The following is a 23,904-nucleotide window of genomic DNA, read 5'->3' on the forward strand; positions in this document are numbered from 1 at the left end:
CCCAAGCGAGAGCCAATGAGAAATCATATAGTGTAGCCGTGTTTTTGTGTGCATTTTCAATGAATCATTCTCCAAGTCTCGTTCGGATGAAACTACGTGCGCACTGTGTTGGACCAATGTACCCAAAATGCAATACTTTTAACTGTGAACATACTGTCCCTATTACACATAAATATAGGACAACCTAATCTGGTGTGGTTAAAATCAAAATGTATAATTGTATTGTATTTTCATAATAGCCTACATTACATTTCTGATTATCCAATCTATTTGCAATGCAGATAATTGTGCTTGTGTGAATGCAAAGAGTGTAAAAAAAGAAACAATAACTGGTACCATGTCTGAAAACAGGTGAGATTTTTATGGTCAATATGTAATACTTAATTGATCATGAACCAATATTCCTACTATGACTGTAAGCTAAATAGGCCCTGTATTTGTCAAATGAAATGACAGCGGCTGTATCAACAAGTCCACATAACATGTTATAACATAGAAATGTTGACTTTCTTAAAATGATGTATCATATTTCAATGAAACTGTGTCCAATACATTGAAGGTCCATGATGAAAGTATAAATTGCAAAATGGTCCCATCATCATGATGCAGTGGTTGGTTGCCAAGCGGTTTCTGTGATATCATTGCCACATGACCTTTTATTGATGTAGTAAATAAAACAAAGACCCCTCTATATGGGTGTAATAAGGCAGGTCTCCATTTGAAAAACAAACCTAGGTTCGCTAGGTATGCCTACTCCTTTTGAAAACAGTGAGAAAAACATGGCTGACATAGATATTTGTAAGTACAGTATACAAATGTATGTTATGCCATAGAATTTGTTTGGCAGATCTAAAACAGAGCACTGGAAGATGGAGTCAAAGTTCATTGCTTCTTTTTGCCTTTGGGCTCATCCTTCTTTTTGCGTCCACCTAGAAATAGAGATAAAAGATCAGTGCTGTCCCATACAACACAGCTATAGCATTTAATTTGCCCTACAAGGAGACAGTTGATAACCTTTGCTCCCTGTGATGATTGTCCAGTCTTCTGTCACCTAAGTTAAAGTTATGCCTCACTTTTTTTTAAAGTTAACATATTTTGGTCAGTAGGTACCCAACATAACAGGTGGTGGTGTGTTTGACTGACTGTCTGCATTCCTGATTTCTGTAACAGTTAGCTTACCTGTGTAATATTGACATGAGCTCAGAACCACTTGTTTTTTAAAACATGGTTCTGTTTTATCAATTCCTGTGCTGAACAATGGACAGTTCATTATCTGTCAAATGACCGTAGCTAAAAGTTGTGTATTCATATTTATTTTTGCAATTAAGATGCTACAATACACATTTACAACAGGCCTATGTAAAAATACATACATCCTAACGATACAGTGCCTTTGAAAAGTATTCCGACCCCTTGACTTGTTCCACATTTTGTTACGTTAGGTTTTATTAAATCAATTTTTGAATAAGGCTGTACTCACTATGAACCCTAATGACAAAGCAAAAACAGGTTTGTAGAAATGTTTGCAAATGTATTAAAAATAACAAATCAGAAATACCTTAACATAATTATTCAGACCCTCTTCTATGAGACTCGAAATTGAGCTCAGGAGCATCCTGTGGACTCCAATCAAGTTGTGGAAACATCTCAAGGTCAAAAGATGTTTCTTCAACTTGGAGTCCACCTGTGTTGAATTCAATTGATTGGACCTTATTTGGAAAGGCACACACCGGTCTATATAAAAACGTCCTACAGTTGGCAGTGCATGTCAGAGCAATAATCAAGCCATGAGGTCAAAGGAATTGTCCGTAGAGCTCAGAGATAAGTTTGTGTCAAGGCACAGATCTGGGGAAAGGTACCAAAACCTTTCTGCAGCATCGAAAATGTCTCCAAGAACAGTGACCTCCATCATTATTAAATGCAAGAAGTTTGGAACCACCAGGACTCTTCCTAGAGCTGACTGCCTGGCCAAACTGAGCAATTGGGGGAGAAGCCACTCATCAGTGAAAGGCACGACAGCCCACTTGGAGTTTGCCAAAAGGCATCTAAAGTCAGACCATGAGAAACAATATTTTATGGTCTGATGAAACCAAGGTTGAACTCTTTAGCCTGAATGCAAAATATCACGTCTGGAGGAAACCTGGCACCATCCCTACGGTGAGGCACGGTGGTGGCAGCATCATGCTGTGGGGATGTTTTTCAGCGGAAAGGACTGGGAGACTAGTCTGGATCGAGGAAAATATGAAAGTAGCAAAGTACAGAAAGATCCTTGATGAAAACCTGCTCAGGGCCTCTGACTTGGGCAAAGGTTAACCCTCTAACAGGACACCGACCCCAAACGCACAGCCAGGACAATGCAAGAGTGGCTTTGGTAAAAGTATCTGAATGTCCTTGAGTGGTCCAGCCAAAGCCGGACTTGAACCAGATCGAACATCTCTGGAAAGACCTGAAAATATCTGTGCAGCGACGCTCCCCATTGAACTTGACAGAGCTTGAGGGGGATCTGCAGAATATATATTATTTTTTTAAATGGGAGAAACACCCCAAATACAGGTGTGCCAAGCTTGTAGCGTCATACCCAAGAACACTCAAAGCTGTAATCACTTAAGCTGTAAACACAATCAATTTTAGAATAAGGCTGTAACGTAACGTGGAAAAAGTCAAGGGGTCTAAATACATTCTGAATGCACTTTATATACATAACTTCATTAGCAGGACACTAAAGTTCATTATCCCTCTGAAGACTTTAGTAGGTAAAAGCTGTGAACTGGAAAAACTTGGTAGAGGGAAAGTACACATTATGGTGCTCATGTGAGTTTCCTTTATTTTCAGCTTCAGACCAATCCTTCAGACCAATGCACACTTCCCTTTTTCTCCATGGTTTTTACACCGGAAGGTGATTATACAACATAATACTGCAAAACAAAGCAATAACAGTAAAGTAAAAGTACACAATAATGACAAATGGCAAGAAAAAATGATGTAGTTACTAGTCATTATTTAATAGTAAGAGGGAAGTGAAAAAACAAAACAAAAACTTGAGCCAATATGGAGTAAACTAGAAAAATGTTCCCTGATCTTTTTTAACAAGACAATTGAGAAAGTTCCTGGAAAACACATACAAAAAATAAAAAAACATTTATGCTACATTACCTGTAAACAATACTGAGTTATTTAAGCAATAATGCCAGAGGTGGTGTGGTATATGGCCAATATACCACAGCTAAGGACTGTTCTTTTGCAAGACATGGAGTGCCTGTACACAGCCCTTAGCCGTGGTATATTTGCCATATCACAAACCCCGAGTTGCCTTATTGCTATTTTAAAACTGGTTCCCAATGTAATTAGAGCAGTAAAAATAATGTTTGTCATACCCGTGGTATATGGTCTGATATACCTCAGCTGTCAGCCAATCAGCATTCAGAGCTCAAACCTCCCAGTTTGAAATACAAAATATATCACAATCAAAACGTACATCAGATACAGTCAATTTTGTACGTACAATTCAGGGATGGCCACAGTTGCTCTTGAAGAGCTACAGGGTTATTGCAGGCTTTCTTGTTAAAGCCTTATCGCATGCATTTGTACCGTAGGGATGGCGTGCATCTGACAGATTAGCTCCCCCCCTGCACTCCTCGCAACAAGGGGGAGAGAGGCCTTCTCAAAGTTTGCCTTCACCCCCACCACCACTAGTTTCTTAGCCCCCAAAGAGGAACAAGACTGTGGTGCTCCTGAGCACACTGCACGAAATAGCTGAGATCAGTGAGTGTGAGGACAGGAAGCCAGGAATCATCCTGGACTACAACCACAACAAAGGAGGCTTGGACAACCTGGACAAGGTGATTGGAACTTACAGCTGCAGGAGGATGACTGCCCGCTGGCCCCTGGTTATCTTCCATAACATCATTGAAATGTCCTCATACAATGCCTTAGTGATAAGCAGAACAAGGTGTTCTTGGAGCAACTGGGAAAGGCACTGGTAACCCTATTAATTCAAAGGGAGCATCTCCCCCACACAGCAGCCACTGCAGCGCTTGTGAAAGCTGTTCAGGGGGCTGAATCTTGTCCTGATCCACTTGAGGCTGCAGCAGGCAAAAAGGAGGAGATGCCAATTATGTCTTCCAAAGAATGAGTGTAAAACAAATACAGGTGCTGCACATGTGAGAAATATAATAAAGTCCATGCACACTCTCCTACATGTGCTAATTAGAATTCATGTGTTTGTATCTTATTCTTATTGTTTATACACCTTGTGGGTGGGGGAAATGGTTAAAACATTTTTTGGGATAAGACTAGTATTTGAATTCCTCATTGTACAGAACATATCACTATGTTGCAAAAAAAGTTCAAGACTTGTCAATGTTTCCCTTCCATAAAATGCATTAGAAACTTTCTTCTACTTTCTTAAGCTATACAAGTGCGATCTCTTACAAAAAAACAAAAAAAAGTGTTTACACACTTATGCAGTACCTCTAGCAATAATAATAATCCTCTACTTTAGTGAAAACAATTATGACAGGTGTGTTGTAATTAAAACGAGTGTTGTCCACGGATTAAAATGCAGTCTTCCTGCATTGTGAAGAAGGAAAACCCAGATATTCAAAGTTTTTGATGAATTAGGTTGTTTCTTCATGCAAAAATAGATTTGGAGTTTAATATTAGCGGTTTGGTGAAGGCGGGTCATTTTTGACCCTCAGGACAAGGGGAGTACACAGAATGTTAAGACTACACAAGGGTTAAGAGACACCTAATAAATGAAAATGACAGAATGGTAAAAAAAAAAAATTAAAACTCCGGTAGGCTAACCCAGGACCTTCAAAATCACGTTATGCTACGAACTCCGTTATAAATACGTCAAATTCACATAATTTAAAATGGTTTGATGACAGCACGTGTTCGTTCCATTATTTCTTTTGTTCATTCACTCACTGAACGTTTATTTCTCTTGATCGTTTTTTTTTTTTTTTAATAATCCCAAACAGTTGTGTTGAAAACAGTTTCGTTTTATCACAGTTAATCAAGTTAGCAAGCATGGCGTTCTCTTTTGACTGCGCAAGCAAACAACGATTATGATGTTGTTTTATCTGTGTGCTTCGTTTGCAATTGCACCCTTGCTTCTTTTTACTTGCTGGAACACAAAAAGTAACTTGACACTGTATTGAATTATAATTACATGAAGATAGTTGCAGTAACAGAGAGCGTACGGAATTAATACTTAAGGTAAGGGATATAATTTGCTCTGCATCTTCCAACAGCAATAAGTCTGTTCTGGTGCATGATTGTATTAGCAGCGTGGCAGTTTTCCCAGTTTGGTGTATGTAACTGGCTATAATAGCAACCAAGGACGTTCGCTAGCTTATTTGTGCTCTGATTACACGCAAGTGTCCAGGTTAGCAGTTTACACAGATGACTTCAGCAATATAAAAAAACCTTCCATTACAAAATATACCAAAGCTAGATACATTCCTTTTGCTTCACATGCAACTGGTGTAGCTAGCTGCTACGGTTGCGAAGCAAACGAGTAGCATCCGGTTTTAGAACTGAGATTTAGCTGAAAGGATGTTAGCATTTTCAGAAATACTACAAAAGCAAGCACATCATTGGTTTATAGTGGGCAGAAATGTGCACGTGAGAGTGGTAAATTGTGAGTGTAATAAAAACTTCTAAACTTATTCAGTCCAACTGGATCTAAATCTAATGGTTACTTTATGGACGCTGTTTCCCAATTTTAATCCGACATTAAAAATGTAAGATGCAGTTGGGCAAAAACACTGTCTGACTAGTCTCCCAATCCCTGCTGCGGAAAAACATTCACACAGCATGCTGCCACCATGCTTCACAGTAGGGACAGTGCCAGGAAGCGTGGCATTCAGGCCAAAAAGAGTTCAATATTGGTTTCGTCAGACCAGAGAATATTGTTTCTCATGGTCAGTGTCCTTTAGGCAAACAAAGCGGGCTGTTATGTGCCTTTTACTGGGGAGTGGCTACTGTCTAGCCACTCTACCATGAAGGCCTGATTTGTGGAGTGCTGCAGAGATGGTTTTCCATCTGGAAGGTTCCATCTCCAGAGGAACTATGTCGTCAAGAGTAACCATCGGGTTCTTAGTCACCTCCCCGACGAAGGCCCTTCTCCCCTGATTGCTCAGCTCTAGGAAGAGTCTTGGTGGTTCCAAACTTCTTCCACTAAAGAATGATGAGGCCACTTTGTTCTTGGGGAATTCCAAGCTGCATAAAAATGTTGAGGTACCCTTCCCCAGATCTGTGCCTCAACACAATCCTGTCTCGGAGCTCTACGGACAATTCATTCTACCTCATGGCTTGGTTTTTGCTCTGACATGCACTATATAGACAGGTGTGTGCCTTTTCAAATGTCAAATCAATTGAATTGACCACAGGTGGACTCCAATCAAGTTGAAGAACCATTTGAGCTCAATTTCTAGTCTCATAGCAAATGGTTTGAATGCTTATGTATCGGTTTTTATTTTGAATACATTTGCAAAAATGTTTTTGCTTTGTTATTATGGGGTATTGTGTAGATTGATTAAAAATATATATTTAATACATTTTAGAATAAGGCTGTAACGTAACAAAATTGTGGAAAAAGTTAAGGCGTCTGAAGACTAACCGTCCTCGTTGGTTAATATACTGTGAGGCATAGGATACTGCACTTCAGGTCCCGTTGACAGGATAGTCTCGAACGGAGCTTAGTTTGTTCTCCAGTGATTGTACATTCACCAATAGAACAGAGGGCAGAGGCGGTTTATTTAATCAAGGTGCCCCCATGTTTGGCGGCTTTTCCACTTCTGAGTGTCGGGGATTAGGGCCTGGTCCTGGGTGAGCAGTATGTCCTGCACGGATGAGGCATTGAAGTAGAATTTGTCATCCAGTTCGAGGTTAATGATCGCTGTTCTGATGTCCAGAAGTGATTTTCAGTCAAAGGAAACATTATGTAAAAAAAAAAAATATGTCAGCGCAAAACAAACACACTAAATAGCATAATTGGTCAAGAGCCTGTAAAATGGCTGCTATACATCCCGGCGCCATTCTCAATTTTGGTCAGCTCATAACTCCTCTATGTGATAAAATAATGAAGATTGGGTGCATGGTCAGAAGGATAGCTATATATCAAACTGGGAAAGATTCTTAGGTAAACAACCCAAATTTTAATTGGAAGTTGGGTGAACTACCGTTCTGTGGTGTGGAGAAATGCGTCAACAAGTGAGAAGGCTTCAGATTGCACAGAAGAAAGCAGCAAGGATTCTTCTAAGGCGGTGATATGATTATTCTGTTGTAGTCATGCAATGTTCTTAAGTGGTCAGCAATCGACAAGATAATAAAGTGAGCACCCTTTTTTTATTATGGCCAAAATCTATTCACTGCAGGATTCAGTTGATAAGAGACATTGTCAATACAAAGACCATCCATGTCTTACACCAGCAGAGAAGTAAAACAGATTCAAAGCGAAAAAAAAAAATACAAATTGAGCAACCAGAAAATCTTTCAATAAATAATTTCAGGAATACTTTAGAACCACTTGGAAATAGGATTGTGATGTTGTGCACGACTATGGTAGATCGTCATTAGTTATTTTTTCTAATTTACTTGATATATTATGGTATGTTTGCAACAGCATGTTATTTGTGAAAATTGGATTGTATTTTAAAGTTTAAGGACTCTTGGAAGATTAGTCCAAATGACAAAAAGAGATCCTAATAAAATCTAAATCAATCAAGGAAAGTGCATTTAAAAAGCACACAGAGTAATGTTTTACACCCATTGTATCCTGTGTATGAGGCAAAAACATTTCAACTTGACAGAGCCATAGCCGCTTCCTCGGTGCACTCTGCACACTGGCTATTAGAAGAGACGAGATCCATAGACCCCACACCTAACATGAAGTGATGTCATCTTTAGGGGACATCTGTGATTGTAACATCCCTTGGCAGTGACAAAGATGTACAACACACTAACAAACTACTTTCTTGACATGTTCATCATAAAAAAATAAATGGAGAACAATCTGGCAAAAATCAGTAGTTGGTGTTCACATCAAATGCAACATTTATAGAGGCAATGTTCTTTGACAAAATGTGAAATCCACAAAAAGTTACTCAAACCAAGTGAATCAACAACACTGTCATGACCCACAAAAACCACTGGCCCAGATCTGATCTCTGTGTGTGTTAGTTGTTGGTAGGGAGAACAGGCAGAGTTCTGCTGAGGTCCAGAGTTTGGCTGAGGTCCCGCAATGTTCAGTGAGTCGGTATGCGTTTCGTCAGGCGCGAGGGGTATCACATCTCCCAACATAAGGGCACCTCATGTACTAGGGGGATCCAATGATGGCAATCCTATGAATCTCCAACCACCCAGTATTAGCTGACAGACAATATACCACCAAAAAGCCCCTGAAAGTCAACCATAAAGCACCAACAGGAAGCCAGCCAGGCTAACCATACCACAGACATGGAAGAGAGCTCAAGCAGGAACAGTAACTGCAAATAGCTTCAGAAAGGTCACTGAGGAAAAGGGAGGGATGTGCAGGATGGCCAGTGAAACAGGACCCTTAAATCACCAAGGATCTAGTGAGATCCATGCAAGCTTAGTGGATGGTGTTTCTGAGAACCTCCCTCATTGTAACACACACACCTTTTTAAGTTTAGTGTGGTCTTTTCCTTTGCGCTTGGCTGTTTTTAGAGAATTAAAGACAAGAAACAATGTTTTTCTTACAGGCCTAAAGAAATATGAAATCAAGATATGCTCCCAAGCATGGTTAATTTTCTATCGAGATGGGGTTAGTTTTGAATACATTACCTTTGCCATGTCTCTTAGTACTCCCCCGTTTCTGTGCATGTTTGGACTCTGCGTCGACATCAGCTGTGGTTGAGGGGGACTCTGATGATGGAGTCTCCTCTAACCCATTTCCTTCAGCTCCACTCTCTCTGTTCCCATCGGTCTCTGCATCTCTGCTCTTTGGACCATCCCCAGCAGCTGAGAATGCATTCCTGTTCACATTCTCAACCTTGGATTCAGCGGCCTTAAACCCCTTCCCCTCTGGGGACTTCTTGAGCTGGCGGTCAGTAGAGGAATCCATCCCAGGGTTGAGGTCTTCACTCTGGATGTGATCCTTGGTGGTGGTATGAAGGTTTGAGGGGCCTGGTGTTTTGGGAGAACTCGACTGAAGTGAGGGGTCTGTGGGGAGGCCGGACTCCACTACGACCGGATCTCCGCTTTGTTGTCCTAGGTCAATGGGTGAAGTCCCCTTTTCAACTTTCTCTTTGGCATCTATAGCAGATGTTCCCTTAAGCTTGGTGCACTGTTCTACAGGAGAAGGGAAAGGAAAAAAAGATTCATTAAAGACTGACATAAAGCACGCTTAACTACAGTTACCTCCTTTACAAACCTCCTCTACATTCAACCCTTTTAGATCTACAAGTGCCTAGGGGTTAGAGGTAAGGGAGTTTTACTGGTAGGGCTGTGATGATACCAGTATCACAATATTTTTTTCCCATGGCAAAAATGAAAACTCGAAGCTGAACAAACTCTTTGGTCCTTTAAAATCCTCCTGTATGTAAAATATTGGGTGCGAAAGGTTGGAAAATAAATACGTGACTGGATAACATGTTTGTTTCCAACATTAGTATCGCGATACTGGTATCGTCCCAGCCCAAGTTACTGAACAGGGCCTTAATAATATACTGCATTTCAAAAACAGCCATGGGCAGCAGCAGAATCAATGACCGGTGCCATCTTCATGCTCACCACCAGGCTGAATGCTGTCCCCTTTATTGTCCTCAGAAGGCATGCTGGTTCTGTCGGCCTGGTGCTTGGTTTTCCTCAGCGCATAGCCTTTCCTGATGTCAGACAGCAGGTGGTCAATGATGCAGCCCTCCTGGACCGGGGGGGCTTTACGAACTGGGGGTGAGAGAGAGGGTGAATCTCAAAAGAGTCCACTCTTGATACATGCAATGTTCTGGTAGTGCGTTTGAATTTGCACTGGTCAACTATCAGGTGTTGACCGTCCTCGAAAGCTCTATCATTTACTAGTCTCCTTTCCTTCATCTGCACTGAGCGATGAAAGGCTGGATATTTAAAAGCAAAGAAAGTCTTGTGTGAGCAATGCTTTCACTTCCCCAGTTCTTCTAGATCAGTGCAGATGAAGGAGAGGACCAGGAAAGGGATCTTCTGAAGAGTATCAAGACAGTTAGGCAGAAACCCTTTCAGGAGCAGTCTGAAGTTGGTAATGGGACACTTGAGTCGTGACTAGTTACGAGGGAGTAGAGCTCTACTACCCGTCATTATAGGGTTAGGGCCGGATGGGGCCTGTTTTTTAATTTTATAACTAGGGTACGGGTAGGGCTCAGGCATCACTAAATTGATCATTAACATTTTGAAGCAGAGCCATTTGCTCATGCTCTGCTGCACAGTACATATCGTGGTGTCAGAAGTTCTTCAATGTTGTCAAATTTTAGACCAGAACATTGTACGAGTCCACATGAAAGATTATTTTACCGAAAATAATGTTCCTTGAGTTGACTGAGTTTAGAGTGATAAAGTAGCTAGTTTACAATCAACTGCTCTCTGTCATTGAACAGAGGTGTTGCTATGGATACTCACACTAGCAGAACCATGCACAGTGTGCATGCAGTGTGCATGCAGTGCGAGCAGCACAGGGAGCAAGGGACAGAGACTAGCAGCTAATGGATACTAACGGAGGAAGTTATTTCTGATCGGGCGGGGCCTTAAATTTGGCAGAAGTAATTGGACCTGGGTAGGGTGGGGCCTGAACATCGTGGGCATGGGTAGGCTTTAAAATATAAAATAATCCCAGGCTCTACCAGGGATGGCCATGAGGTAACACTTATTTGGAGTGTCGGCTGCCGGTTATACTTGCTTATCTTCCTGTTCTGCCCCCTTGGTCTCTTGGAATCCTCCTCTTCCAGCTGTTTCTTCCTCTTCTCAGCCTTAATCGCTTGCTCTCGGCGGGTCTGATTGTCCTACGATAAAAATAAAAACGTAAAAAGCAAGAGAAAACAGAGCAGCACAGGTGTCCACAATGCAAATGTGACACCATAGCAATGTGGTATTTAGACTAAACAAAACTTGGGGACCTATACAGTCCAAAGTTATGGCCCAGTTATTGGAATAAATGCTTGAATTTAATGGTTTTATATAGGAAAGTCAATAGACACAAAGTGTCCATAAGTAATTTGATTCTCTCACCTTGAGAGCTTTGATGAAGAGTCCCCTGAAGGAATGTAAAGTGCTGAACAAGTCCTCCAGGGAGAGACGGGATGAGTCTTCACACAGATACTGTGCCAGATCCTCCTTCTTCCTGTCAATGGAGGCAAACCTCGCCTCCAGCTCCCTGCAGGCCTCCTGGCTTCCCTAGAGTAGACAGCCATTTCAGGAGCTGTATTTAGTTATGATCTGGCAACCAACCTGATGGCATGCTAATCTCTGACACCATTAAAGGGGCGCTTGTGAGAAACCAGTCACCTGCTCTCTGGTGGTGAGGAGAGGTATAGCAACCCACCTGTATGACAGTGAGATACTGCTCCTTGATGGCTGCCACAGAGGAGGAAGCCACCTTCTTCTCTGACTCTTTCAACCGCTTGATGAGCAAACTCGCCTCTGACTGGAGAGTCTCCAAATTCACACTGTGGAAGGAAATTATAAACTCTGTAAGATTAGCATAGCCTCCCGTGTCAAGCTTTGATTACTCTACAATGTTGGCACCACTGAAAAATTGCAAAAGTTGTATACAGCTTTTTTCCCCCATTACCGAGCAGCCTTCTCACAGATCTCTAGATCATCTGGAAGGTTCAACAGGTCATCATGGTTCTTCTCAGCCTCCTCTAGGATGTGGTGGAGCAGCGTGATGCGACTTTTATTGGCCTTGGTTTCAGTGAGTTTCAACAGTGTGCTGATCTTGAAGCCCTCAGCATTCCCTGTGTGGCTTCCCTGTAGAACAAAGTTAGACAGACCAGCGTCAGGAGTCGTCGTTCTCTCACTAAAAACGTTGTTGCGAGACCCTATTTTGTGTGTTTGGTTATATGTATTGTATTGTATCACATTACGGATTCTTACATAGTTGAGGAAGTTTCCAACGTCCAGAATGAGCATGCAGAAGCTTGGCAGTCGAGTGCTCACTCTCAGACCTTGCAGGATACAAATAACACATTAAATAGAATAAAATAAAAAGGACGTTTAATTAGCGGTCGGGGAGATGAAGGTGGTAGAGCCGCTAGCCTGGTGCCTCGACTTACTATCACAGGCCTCGTCCAGCAGCTTAACTTTAGGCTGCATCATCTGTAACACTGAGCTGATTTCCTCACACAGCAACATGCACTCGATCCTCAGAGCGTAGCTGGGGGTAAAACACATACACAGGACCAAGGTCAACATCTAGGGTGAATCAGTCCTAGCTTATTGAACGCTGTCAAGAACCTTACCATGGAACAGCTAGGAGCTGGAGATAAAACTGGTCCACACCAGCTAACTTCTCCCGCTCTCCCTGGTACGACTTCAGGTTCTCAATCTGTGGTGGAAATAATATCATTTTTCTATGACCATAAACTGACAAACATTTGGTTTCCAACACTACATCTATCAAAACTGAAAATGTATTTAGATCTAAAAATACAGTATAGCCACGTCGGCTTAACCATCGACTTGGCAGGGGTTTCTGTGGCCGGCACGCACCTCATGCTTCTCTGGCTGTAGCTTTTGCAGCTGTTTCAGCACCTCCACATCAAACTTGGACCGGTCACCTTTTTGAATCATGGCCACAAATTCCTTATGTGAGCTGGTAGGGGACAACATGTATTTTTAACTCTCCTACTGTAAATAGTCTTAAGGTGCTTCCTCTACTAAGGTTCTCTTCTTTATATTACCTTCTCTGAAAATACTCACCATCTGAATTGTTTCAAGAATATGTTCAGGTTAAGATTTTTCTTGGCATCAATGAAAGAAATCTGTATGTAGATGGAGAAAAAGCATGAAGCTTGAAATTAAAACGGGACGGGGTAAGGAAAATGACAACGATCGCAGTGGAGAGAGTACGATTAGAAGACCCTTTCAAAGACTACAATGAGTTAGGGTAAGACCACAGCTACCTCTTTGGGCTCCTGTTTGACTGCAGGGGTGCTGCCTTTGGCTTTTGAGTCAGTCACTGGCAGACAGAAGAGCTCCTCAATACTGGAGTAATCAGGCTCCAGAGAATCTACCTGTACCGAGGTCCACATGGAGTGACTATCTTTAGAAAGATAAAATAATGGACAGTGTTTTAATTTCGATTTATAAATTACACAGTTTGAATTAATCCAATGGGCACTTATCAAGGTCAGCTGTATGTGTCAGTTTAATTCAAAGGTGACATTCTGACAGGTCCCTTACCAGTCACCACTCTGGATGGCAGCTTCTGCCAGTTGAGCTTCTTCATACGCAGTGTGGGGCAGCGGCCCACCTTGGGTGAAGAGGCGTAGCAGGATCGCATCTGCACACTCTGGGCCACTATAATTTCATTGCCACCAAGGGGAGGAGGTGGACCCATCATGCCTGGCAGGGGTGGGGGAGGCGGTGGACCCATCATGCCAGGCAGGGGTGGGGGAGGCGGTGGACCCATCATGCCAGGCAGGGGTGGGGGAGGCGGTGGACCCATCATGCCTGGCAGGGGTGGGGAGGCGGTGGACCCATCATGCCTGGCAGGGGTGGGGGAGGCGGTGGACCCATCATGCCTGGCAGGGGTGGGGGAGGCGGTGGACCCATCATGCCTGGCAGGGGTGGGGGAGGCGGTGGACCTCCATGCCCCATCTGTGGTAGAGGTGGTGGACCTCCATGCCCCATCTGTGGTAGAGGTGGTGGCGGAGGAGGGAGGCCAGGCATCCCAGAGAAGCCAGGAAGTGGTGGGACAAAAGTTCTCATGCTTGGTAGGGGTGGTGGTAGATCAGGATGGGGAGGAGGTGAAGTGGCAACAGGGGTGGTAGATTCTTTAATGAGGACCTCTGATAGACCTGATGGACAGATTGACCGATCAATCTGAACGCCCCGGTCTGTGGTCTTGACCTTAGGTGACCCTTGCTGACCCTTGGAGGACACCAGACGTTCCATCAGGCGCTTGGTGGAGTCAACATCAGCTAAAGAACACACACGCACAGACAAACCGGCCATAACATGTCAGCGTACACGGCCACACAATGTTTATGGACCATGAGAAGGTGATTGATGCGAGACTCACGCTCCTGTGCCAGCAAAGTAGCGCGGTCAGCCAAGGCCTCCAGGGCCAGCCACACCTCGCTCTGCTCCGGACCTACCAACAACAGAGCCTGCAGGATCGACAGCAGCTGCACCGATGCAGGGGAGCTACTCAACTGGAGTGAGGGGGAGAGAACGTTATATTATTTGTATTATCTGTGGTGGATTTCCATTTACAAATAAACTATTGGGGCTTACTTTGGTGAAGAGTGTGGTGAAGACTTCCTGGTGACTGCTCATGTCGATGCCTCCGTACACCCTCTCCATCTCCTCCTCATCCTCTGCCATGGTGTCCTCAAAGGCCTCACACTGTATGTTCAGGTCCACATCCTCGGTCTCTCTGTCACACACACACACACACACAAATATGCATTTCCACAGGCTAAAACAAGTCGCAGTGTGACAGAAAATGTGTGTAGCGTAGAACAAAGCATTTGCTAATTTACAAAAAGTTCAGAAGCTGTGAAATACTTTAAATTTAATAAAAAAAGACTCAACTTACCTAAGTTTTGGAAGTAATTGTAGTAATTGAAGCCCTGGGAAACAAATAATGGCACAGCTAGGTTCAACATTTGTAACCAGTTTGACATGTCCACCTCATTGCTTATAACAATTGCAGTATCTTCATCATTATGATTTATTTTTGCACCATATGTAACACACCACACCAAGTAAGCACTGGTGTGGTACTTATTGATACTAGTAAACAATTTATGCAAGGTTGATCTTTAATTCTAGAGTCCTTAATTCAAACAAAAATAAAGCAGCCTCTTTTGGTAAAAAGCTGAGGAAGGGCAAATTCATAGAGCTATGGATGCAGAAACTGACCATTCATGATAACAAAAATTATGATTTTATCCATGTTTAGAGGCTATACAGTGTTTGACAAACATTGGTGTAAAAAAAAACAAGCTTATATTTTGGGTTCTGATGGGGTACGACAGTTAAACTATGCTCTCTCTCATTAAGTCCAAAAATGTATGTCGCAACTGTGGATTCTAGCTTGTAAGAGTTCAGACACTCCTTAAGCCTCGACTGTTTCCACATAAATTAGACATTCAGTACCAGTCAAAGGTATGGACACCTACTCATTCAAAGGTTTCCAATTATATTTTCTACATTGTAGAATAATAGTGAATACATCAGAACTCTGAAATAACACATGGAATCATGTAATTATTTTTATTCTTAAATCAAAATATATTTTATTAGAGATTCTTCAAAATAGCCACACTTTGCCTTGACAGCTTTGCACACGCTTGACATTCTCTCAACCAGCTTCACCTGGAATGCTTTTCCAACCGTCTTGAAGGAGTTCCCACATATGCTGAGCACTTGTCGGCTGCTTTTCCTTCACTCTGCGGTCCAACTCATCCCAAACCATCTCAAATTGGGTTGAGGATGGGTGATTGTGGCGGCCAGGTCATCTGATGGAGCACTCCATCACGCACATTCTTGGTTAAATAGCCCTTACACAGCTTGGAGGTGTGCGGAGTCATTGTCCTGATGAAAAACAAATAAGCCCAAACCAGATGGGATGGCGTATCACTGCAGAATATTGTGGTAGCCATGCTGGTTAAGTGTGCCTTGAATTCTAAATAAATCACAGACAGTGTCACCTCCATGCTTTACGGGGGGAAATACACATGCGGAGATAATCCGTTCACCTACTCGGAGTCTCACAAAGACAGTGGTTGGAACCAAAAATCTTGAATTTGGACTCAGACCAAAAGGACAGATTTCCACTAGTGTAAGGTCCATTGCTCAAGTTTCTTGATCCAAGCATGTATTTTGTTATTATTGGGGTCCTTTAGTGGTTTCTTTGCAGCAATTCAACCAAGGCGGCATGATTCACAGGGTCTCCTCTGAACAGTTAATGTTGAGTTGTCTGTTACTTGAACTCTTCGAAGCATTTATTTGGGCTGCAAACTCTAATGAACGTATCCTCTGCAGCAGAGGTAACTGTCTACATTTCCTGTGGCGGTCCTCACGAGAGCCAGTTTCATCATAGTGCTGGATGGTTTTTGCGACTGCACTTCAAGAAACATTCAAAGTACTTGAGAAATTCTTCTGAATTGACTGACCTTCATGTGTTAAAGTAATGAACAGGTGTTTCTCTTTGCTTATTTGAGCTGTTCTTGCCATAATATGGACATGGTCTTTTACCAAATAGGGCCATCTTCTGTATACCAACCCTACCTTGTCACAACTGATTGGCTCAAGTGCAAGAAGAAAATACATTCCACAAATATATTTAACAAGGAACACCTGTTAATTGAAATGCATTCCAGGTGACTACCTCATGAAGCTGGTTGAGAGAATGCCAAGTGTGCAAAGCTGTCATCAAGGCAAAGGGTGGCTACTTTGAAGAATCTCAAAGTATATTTTTATTTGTTTAACACTTTTTTTTGTTCCTACATGATTCCATAGGTGTTATTTCATAGTTGATGTCTTCACTATTCTACAAAGCAGAAAACAGTAAAAAAAATAAGAAAAACCTGGAATGAGTAGTTGAGTCCAAACATTTGACTGGTACTGTACACATGGCAATTGAAACCTTTCTCAAGAGACAATGAGGGGCTTCATCTCCTATTCGCACCAATACCTGTGTTCCTCTATTACATGAGTTTTGAAAAAGCTTAAGAGGGAGTGATACCGATGAACTCTTTGCGTAGTTTGTCCCTTTTCCGCAGGTCCTCTACCCCGAAGATGATCACGTTGACCACACTCATGAGGACGACCATGTACGGAACATTGTCAGTCGTATGCAGCTCATTCATGATGACGCTGAAGCGGTACTGCTGCATATTCACACTCTGTCAGAGACAGTTATAAAGATTACTTATGGTTATCATCCCTAAATCACAAACAGAAGTCTTTTCTAAAAATATATGTTTTCCGTCCCTTAGATGAGGGAAAATATATTTCCATAAGCCTCCTTTTAATACTTTGCATGAATACATGGGTTATCAATGATGGTTCAATCTGACAATTTCTTTGAAAGTGAACAATGAGTATAATTATCATTTTTCTATGTACATTTATGATGTTATGCTGTGTGAAAAAAGGTGGCCTTACTTTATAGTGCTCCAGGGCATCCATGGCCAGGTGGTGTCCCTGTGGGTTAAACAAGGTGAGGGCCGCCAGCAGCTCAAACACCTGCATCTTTACCATGGTGTTGGATGTGTCCAGGGCTGCCAATCAAAACAGAGATTATGTCCCAACGGACAGACAGACAAGCAGGCCTGTTCCCCTCCTCCCACGCTCCTTTGCCAACCTGCTTACTTGCCTTCTTTCTCACCTTGTGACAGGGTCCTGACATATCCCTCATTGTCCAGTATAAAGTGCAGCCCAGCGGAGGAGTTCATCACTGCCTTCACACAGGCCACACAAGTGAGCTGGAGGAGGGCGTCAGCGATGCGGGCACAACCCCGGCCAGACAGCCTCTCCAGGGCCTCCATCAGCAGATCCAGTCCATTGAGCTCCAGGAACTGCACCATCCATTCCTGGTCACTCCCCTCTAGACGCCTCCGCACCCCCGAGTAGTTGACCACTGTGGGTACCTGTAGCAGTCGTATGCATAGCTCTGGAACTGAGTTCTCCAAGTTGGCCTCAAGGTGAGCATCTCGGTCAGGGGGCTGCTGGTCAGGTGCTCCTTCAGGGCCCCCCACTTCCCTTTCGATGCCTTGGCTGCCATAGCAACCAAAACAAAGGGAGCTAGAGAAAAAGGGTGCAATGTTTGGGTTGTGACACGAGTGAAAACAGACCGACAACAATAGAAAGAACAATTAAAAATAAGTCTAAATTATGTATTGATTGGATTCAGAGTAACTACAAAATATGATTGGAAGACAGGAAAATTGGGGAGGTAGTAAAAGCAAGGTATCCATTTTCAAAAGACAACTGCCTGATAAAACACCAGTCTCAATGTCAACAGTGAAGAGGCGACTCCAGGATGCTGGCCTTCAAGGCAGAGTTCCTCTGTGTGTTCTTTTGCCCATCTTAATATTTTATTTTTGTTGGCCAGTCTAAGATATGGCTTTTTCTTTGCAACTCTGCCGAGAAGGCCAGCATCCCGGAGTCGCCTCTTCACTGTTGACGTTGAGACTGGTGTTTTGCTGGTACTGTTTAATGAAGCTGCCAGTTGAAAACTTAAGGCGTGCGTTTCTCAAACTAGACACTAATGTAATTGTCCTCTTGCTCAGTTGTGCACCGCGGCCTCCCACTCTTTCTATTCTGGTTGGAGACAGTTTACACTGTTCTGTGAAGGGAGTAGTACACAGCGTTGTAAGAGATCTTCAGTTTCTTGGCATTTTCTCACATGGAATAGCCTTCATTTCTCAGAACAAGAATAGACTGATGAGTTTCAGAAAAGGTTTTTGTTTCTGGCCATTTTGAGCCTGTAATCGAACCCATAAATGCTGATACTCAACTAGTCTAAAGAAGGCTAGTTTTAAATCACTTCTTTAATGAGAACAGTTTTCAGCTGTGCTAACATAACCCCCTTTGCAATTTTCTAATGATCAATTAGCCTTTTAAAATGATAAACTTGGATTAGCTAACACAACGTGCCAATTGGAACATGGTTGTTGGTAATGGGCCTCTGTACGTCTATGTAGATATTCCATTTAAGAAAATCTGCCATTTCCAGCTACAATAGTCATTTACAACATTTCTACACTGTATTTCTGCTCAATTTGATGTCGTTTTTTTTATTGACAAAAAAAGTGCTTTTCGTTAAAAACAAGGACATTCTTAAGTGAACCCAAACTTTTGAACAGTAGTGTAAATACAACGCATTAAGACCTGCTCTTTCCATGACATGGACTGACCAGGTGAAAGATTTGATCCCATATTGATGTCATTTGGTAAATCCACTTCCATCAAGGTAGATGAAGGGGATGAGACAAGTTAAAATAGCATTTAAACCTTGAGACAATTAAGACACGGATTGTGTGTGTGTGCCATTCAAAGTGTGAATTGGCAAGGAAATATTTACGTGCCTGTGAACAGGGTATGGTAGTCACCAGGCGCAACGTTTTCACAAGGCAGTGGAACGCTCATGGTCCCTTGACACCTCTCCCACAGCACCGCTTAGATGTCAATGTCATAATTCAGCAAAATGCCTGTCACAGTCAGTCTGCAGTATAGCACAGAGCAAATATGGATTGTTAGAATTTCTTCCGAAAGGGAAGCAAAAAAAGAAAGCAGGTTGAGCACAAGCAGGCAGCTGCGAATGTGGTGAAAGAGGGTAGAACAACCAGAAAATCAAAGTGAAGCAGGAGCAGCAGCAGTTACTGCAAAGTCAGTGGTAGCTAATACTAGTCTCCATCAGCATAAGGGTTGGCTAATGTTAATAAGCTAGAATTAGCACTCAGCATCCTTAGAGAGCCACTGAACAGGCCGATAAGTGTGTTTTTTTTTACTAATGAGCAACAGGAAAAACGCAAGACTTCAGTCTTGGAGGTGTGATTCATGATATTTATCCCCCATGAGACACTGGAGATGTGGAAGCCTATATTTCACTTCCTCAAAATCCCCAGAATTAATCTACGATACAAAATTACAGAATTCTTGAGTAATTAATTGACGTTTTTGCAGAAGAGGTTTCAGTTGCTGCAACTAAAAAGGTGTTTGGGGCAGTATTTCAAGTTATAGAAAAAAAGTGAGGTGTTGTCTTATGTAAACAGTCAAAGCTGCTGACCATGTCTATGCTAATGGATAGAGAGCAATCACCGCAGCTGTTCACCCCATGTTTGTGGGCAAGTGGACATCGTCAAATCAAAACCCAACCTTAAAATGTTGACGCATGGATGTTCCAAACAAGACAGTCTTTATGACCAGAATTATCCTATTTACACAGTCAACATTTACACTAGAATAACTTTGACTCATAGCAATGACAGACCATTTAAGGGATACATTTTTTTTTAAAGGCAGTCGCTCTTTAAGCTATTGGGTGTCAGTTATTTAACAGTATATTTAGTGAACGGGCAAGCTAAGGACGTTGACACAAGTCATGGTATTAGAAAAAGTTCTCATTTCCAGCAAGTGTATTTGATGTGTTTTGTTTCTGTAGCTAGCTTTGCTGGCTAGCTAGCTGAGACAGAAGAGATTTTGACTGAAGCAAGTATCTTGACAGTGACAGAGTGCCCCCCTGTGGACTGAAGCGGAACTTTACATGAACCCCATTTAAAAATTGTCAATGTTGAGGTGGTAGAACTGACTAAATGACATTTTGTAGCTTCACACCCGCAGCACACACCAATTGATTACAGGACTGCTGAATGTAAATGATCTAGATTTTTTTTGCTATTTTCCAGATTTTGTCTCTCTGATAAGCTACCCAGGAAAGGGCTGAAAATAGCCCATATTAAATATAAACTCAGCAAAAAAAGAAATCCATTTTTCAGGACTCGGTCTTTCAAAGATAATCCAAATAACTTCACATATCTTCACTGTAAAGGGTTTAAAAACCATTTCCCATGTTTGTTCAAGGAACCATATACAATTAATGAAGATGCACCTGTGGAACAGTTGTTAAATAATGCAAAAACAGTGTTGGAGAAGTAAAAGTGCAATATGTGCCATGTAAAAAAAACAAACGTTTAAGTTCCTTGCTCAGAACATATGAAAGCTGGTAGTTCCTTTTAACATAAGTCTTCAATATTCCAAGGTAAGAAGTTTTAGGTTGTAGTTATAGGAATAATAGGACTATTTCTCTCTATACTATTTGTATTTCATATACTATTGGATGTTCTTATAGGCACTTTAGTATTGCCAGTGTAACAGTATAGCTTCCGTCCCTCTCCTCGCCCCTACCTGGGCTCAAACCAGGAACACAGACAACAGCCACCCTTGAAGCATCATTACCCATCGCTCCACAAAAGCTGCGGCCCTTGAGAGCAAGGGGAAAAACTATTTCAAGCCTCAGAGCGAGTGATGTCACCGATTGAAACGCTATTAGCGCGCACCCCGCTAACATGCTAGCCATTTCACATCGGTTACACCAGCCTAATCTCGGGAGTTGATAGGCTTGAACGACAGTCCTTTTTCCACATATGCATACTGATTACATGCAACGCAGGACACGCTAGATAAACTAGTAATATCAACCATGTGTAGTTAACGAGTGATTATGATTGATTGTTTTTTTAATAAGTTTAATGCTAGCTAGCAACTTACCTTGGCTTCTTACTGCAGTTGCGTAACAGGCAGGCTCCTCGTGAGGCAGGTGGTTCAGAGCGTTGGACTAGTTAACCGTAAGGTTGCAAGATTGAATCCCTGAGCTGACAAGGTAAAAATCGTTCTGCCCCTGAACAAGCCAGTTAACCCACCGTTCCTAGGCAGTCATTGAAAATAAGAATGTGTTCTTAACCGACTTGCCTAGTTAAATAAAGATGTAAGAAAAATATTTTTTAAATCAGTGTCCAAAAATACAGATTTCCGATTGTTACGAAAACTTGATATCGGCCCTAATTAATCTACCATTCCGATTAAATCGGTCGACCTGTAGTCTGAAGCCCGAAAAAGGCAGGAAGGCAAGTGCAGAGAAAGGGTGAGAGAAAGTTTCAACAGGGGGAAAAAAAATTGTGCGTGTGAGACCTAATTAACTTATCAAAAGTCAATAGTAATTATTCCTAAATTATGAGTAGGAGATAGAGTGACAAAAGTCAAAGAAAAGAGAAGATAAGGGAACATAGAGAAAGAGAGTACTGAGAATTATCGCAAGAGAAATGCTTACCTTTAAAGTAGGGCTATTTTCTGGGAATTGTCTCGGTAATATGTGCCTGAAGGACTATAGACAATTATAAAGTGTTATTTGCGAGGAGTCTCCACCATTTCAATAGCGTTGGTAGTAGAATTCTTGCCTACAATGCGGGAGACTCTGGTTCGTTTCCCAGCCTATGCATCAATAGAATCAAATCTGGATTTCGGATTAGAATTCAACTATTGGTATGTTTTGCCTGGAAATAGACGGTTGTTAGTGTTTGTTTAAGATATAAACTGAACGTTAATAAATTGTTTAGGTTCAATTGAAAGACCATTCATTAAAAATAATAGCGAGGCGATGTCGATGTAATGCGTTGTCTGTTGCCTAAATGGTCTACTTAGGAAGCAACACTGATTGACAATACATTTCACATGCTGTTGTGCAAATGGAATAGACAAACAGGTGGAAAGTATAGGCTATTAGCAAGACACCCCCAATAAAGGAGTGGTTCTGCAGGTGATAACCACAGACCACTTCTCAGTTCCTATGCTTCCTGGCTGATGTTTTGGTCACTTTTGAATGCTGGCGGTGCTTTCAATCTAGTGGTAGCATGAGACGGAATCTACAACCCACACAAGTGGCTCAGGTAGTGCAGCTCATCCAGGATGGCACATCAATGCGAGATGTGGCAAGAAGGTATACTGTGTGTCAGCGTAGTGTCCAGAGCATGGAGGCGCTACCAGGAGACAGGCCAGTACATCAGGAGACGTGGAGGAGGCCGTAGGAGGGCAACAACCCAGCAGCAGGACCACTACCTCCGCCTTTGTGCAAGGAGGAGCACTGCAAGAGCCCTGCAAAATTACCTCCAGCAGGCCACAAATGTGCATGTGTCTGCTCAAACGGTCAGAAACATTTTACATTTACATTTAAGTCATTTAGCAGACGCTCTTATCCAGAGCGACTTACAAATTGGAACAGACTCCATGGGGGTGGTATGAGGGTCCGACATCCACAGGTGGGGGTTGTGCTTACAGCCCAACACCGTGCAGGACATTTGGCATTTGCCAGAGAACACCAAGATTGGCAAATTTGCCACTGGCGCCCTGTGCTCTTCCCAGATGAAAGCAGGTTCACCCTGAGCACATGTGACAGACGTGACAGAGTCTGGAGACGCCGTGGAGAACGTTCTGCTGCCTGCAACATCCTCCTGACCGGTTTGGCGGTGGGTCAGTCATGGTGTGGCATTTCATTTCTTTGGTGGGCCGCACAGCCCTCCATGTGCTCGCCAGAGGTAGCCTGACTGCCATTAGGTACCGAGATGAGATCGTCAGACCCCTTGTGAGACCATATGCTGGTGCGGTTGGCCCTGGGTTCCTCCTAATGCAAGACAATACTAGACCTCATGTGGCTGGAGTGTGTCAGCAGTTCCTGCAAGAGGAAGGCATTGATGCTATGGACTGGCCCGCCAGTTCCCCAGACCTGAATCCAATTGAGCACATCTGGGACATCAGGTCTCGCTCCATCCACCAACGCCACGTTGCACCACAGACTGTCCAGGAGTTGGCGGATGCTTTAGTCCAGGTCTGGGAGGAGATCCCTCAGGAGACCATCCGCCACCTCATCAGGAGCCTGCCCAGGCGTTGTAGGGAGGTCATACAGGCACGTGGAGAAAACACACTACAGAGTCTCATTTTGACTTGTTTTAAGGACATTACAAAGTTGGATCAGCCTGTAGTGTAGTTTTCCACTTTAATTTTGAGTGTGACTCCAAATCCAGACCTCCATAGGTTGATAAATTTGATTTCCATTGATAATTTGTGTGATTTTGATGACAGCACATTCAACTATGTAAAGAAAAAATTATTTAATAAGAATATTTCATTCATTCAGATCTAGGATGTTATTTTAGTGTTCCCTTTATTTTTTTGAGCAGTGTA

The 23,904-nt window shown here is 42.5% G+C and overlaps 1 pseudogene; it reads right to left on the minus strand.

The window, feature by feature from the left end:
• Positions 1-340: 340 nt before the first annotated feature.
• LOC115139340 (inverted formin-2-like) overlaps positions 341-23,904 on the minus strand; it is a 28,116-nt pseudogene continuing 4,552 nt past the window's right edge.

The sequence above is a fragment of the Oncorhynchus nerka genome, linkage group LG13, assembly GCF_034236695.1.
Source record: "Oncorhynchus nerka isolate Pitt River linkage group LG13, Oner_Uvic_2.0, whole genome shotgun sequence".
Taxonomy (NCBI): domain Eukaryota; kingdom Metazoa; phylum Chordata; class Actinopteri; order Salmoniformes; family Salmonidae; genus Oncorhynchus; species Oncorhynchus nerka.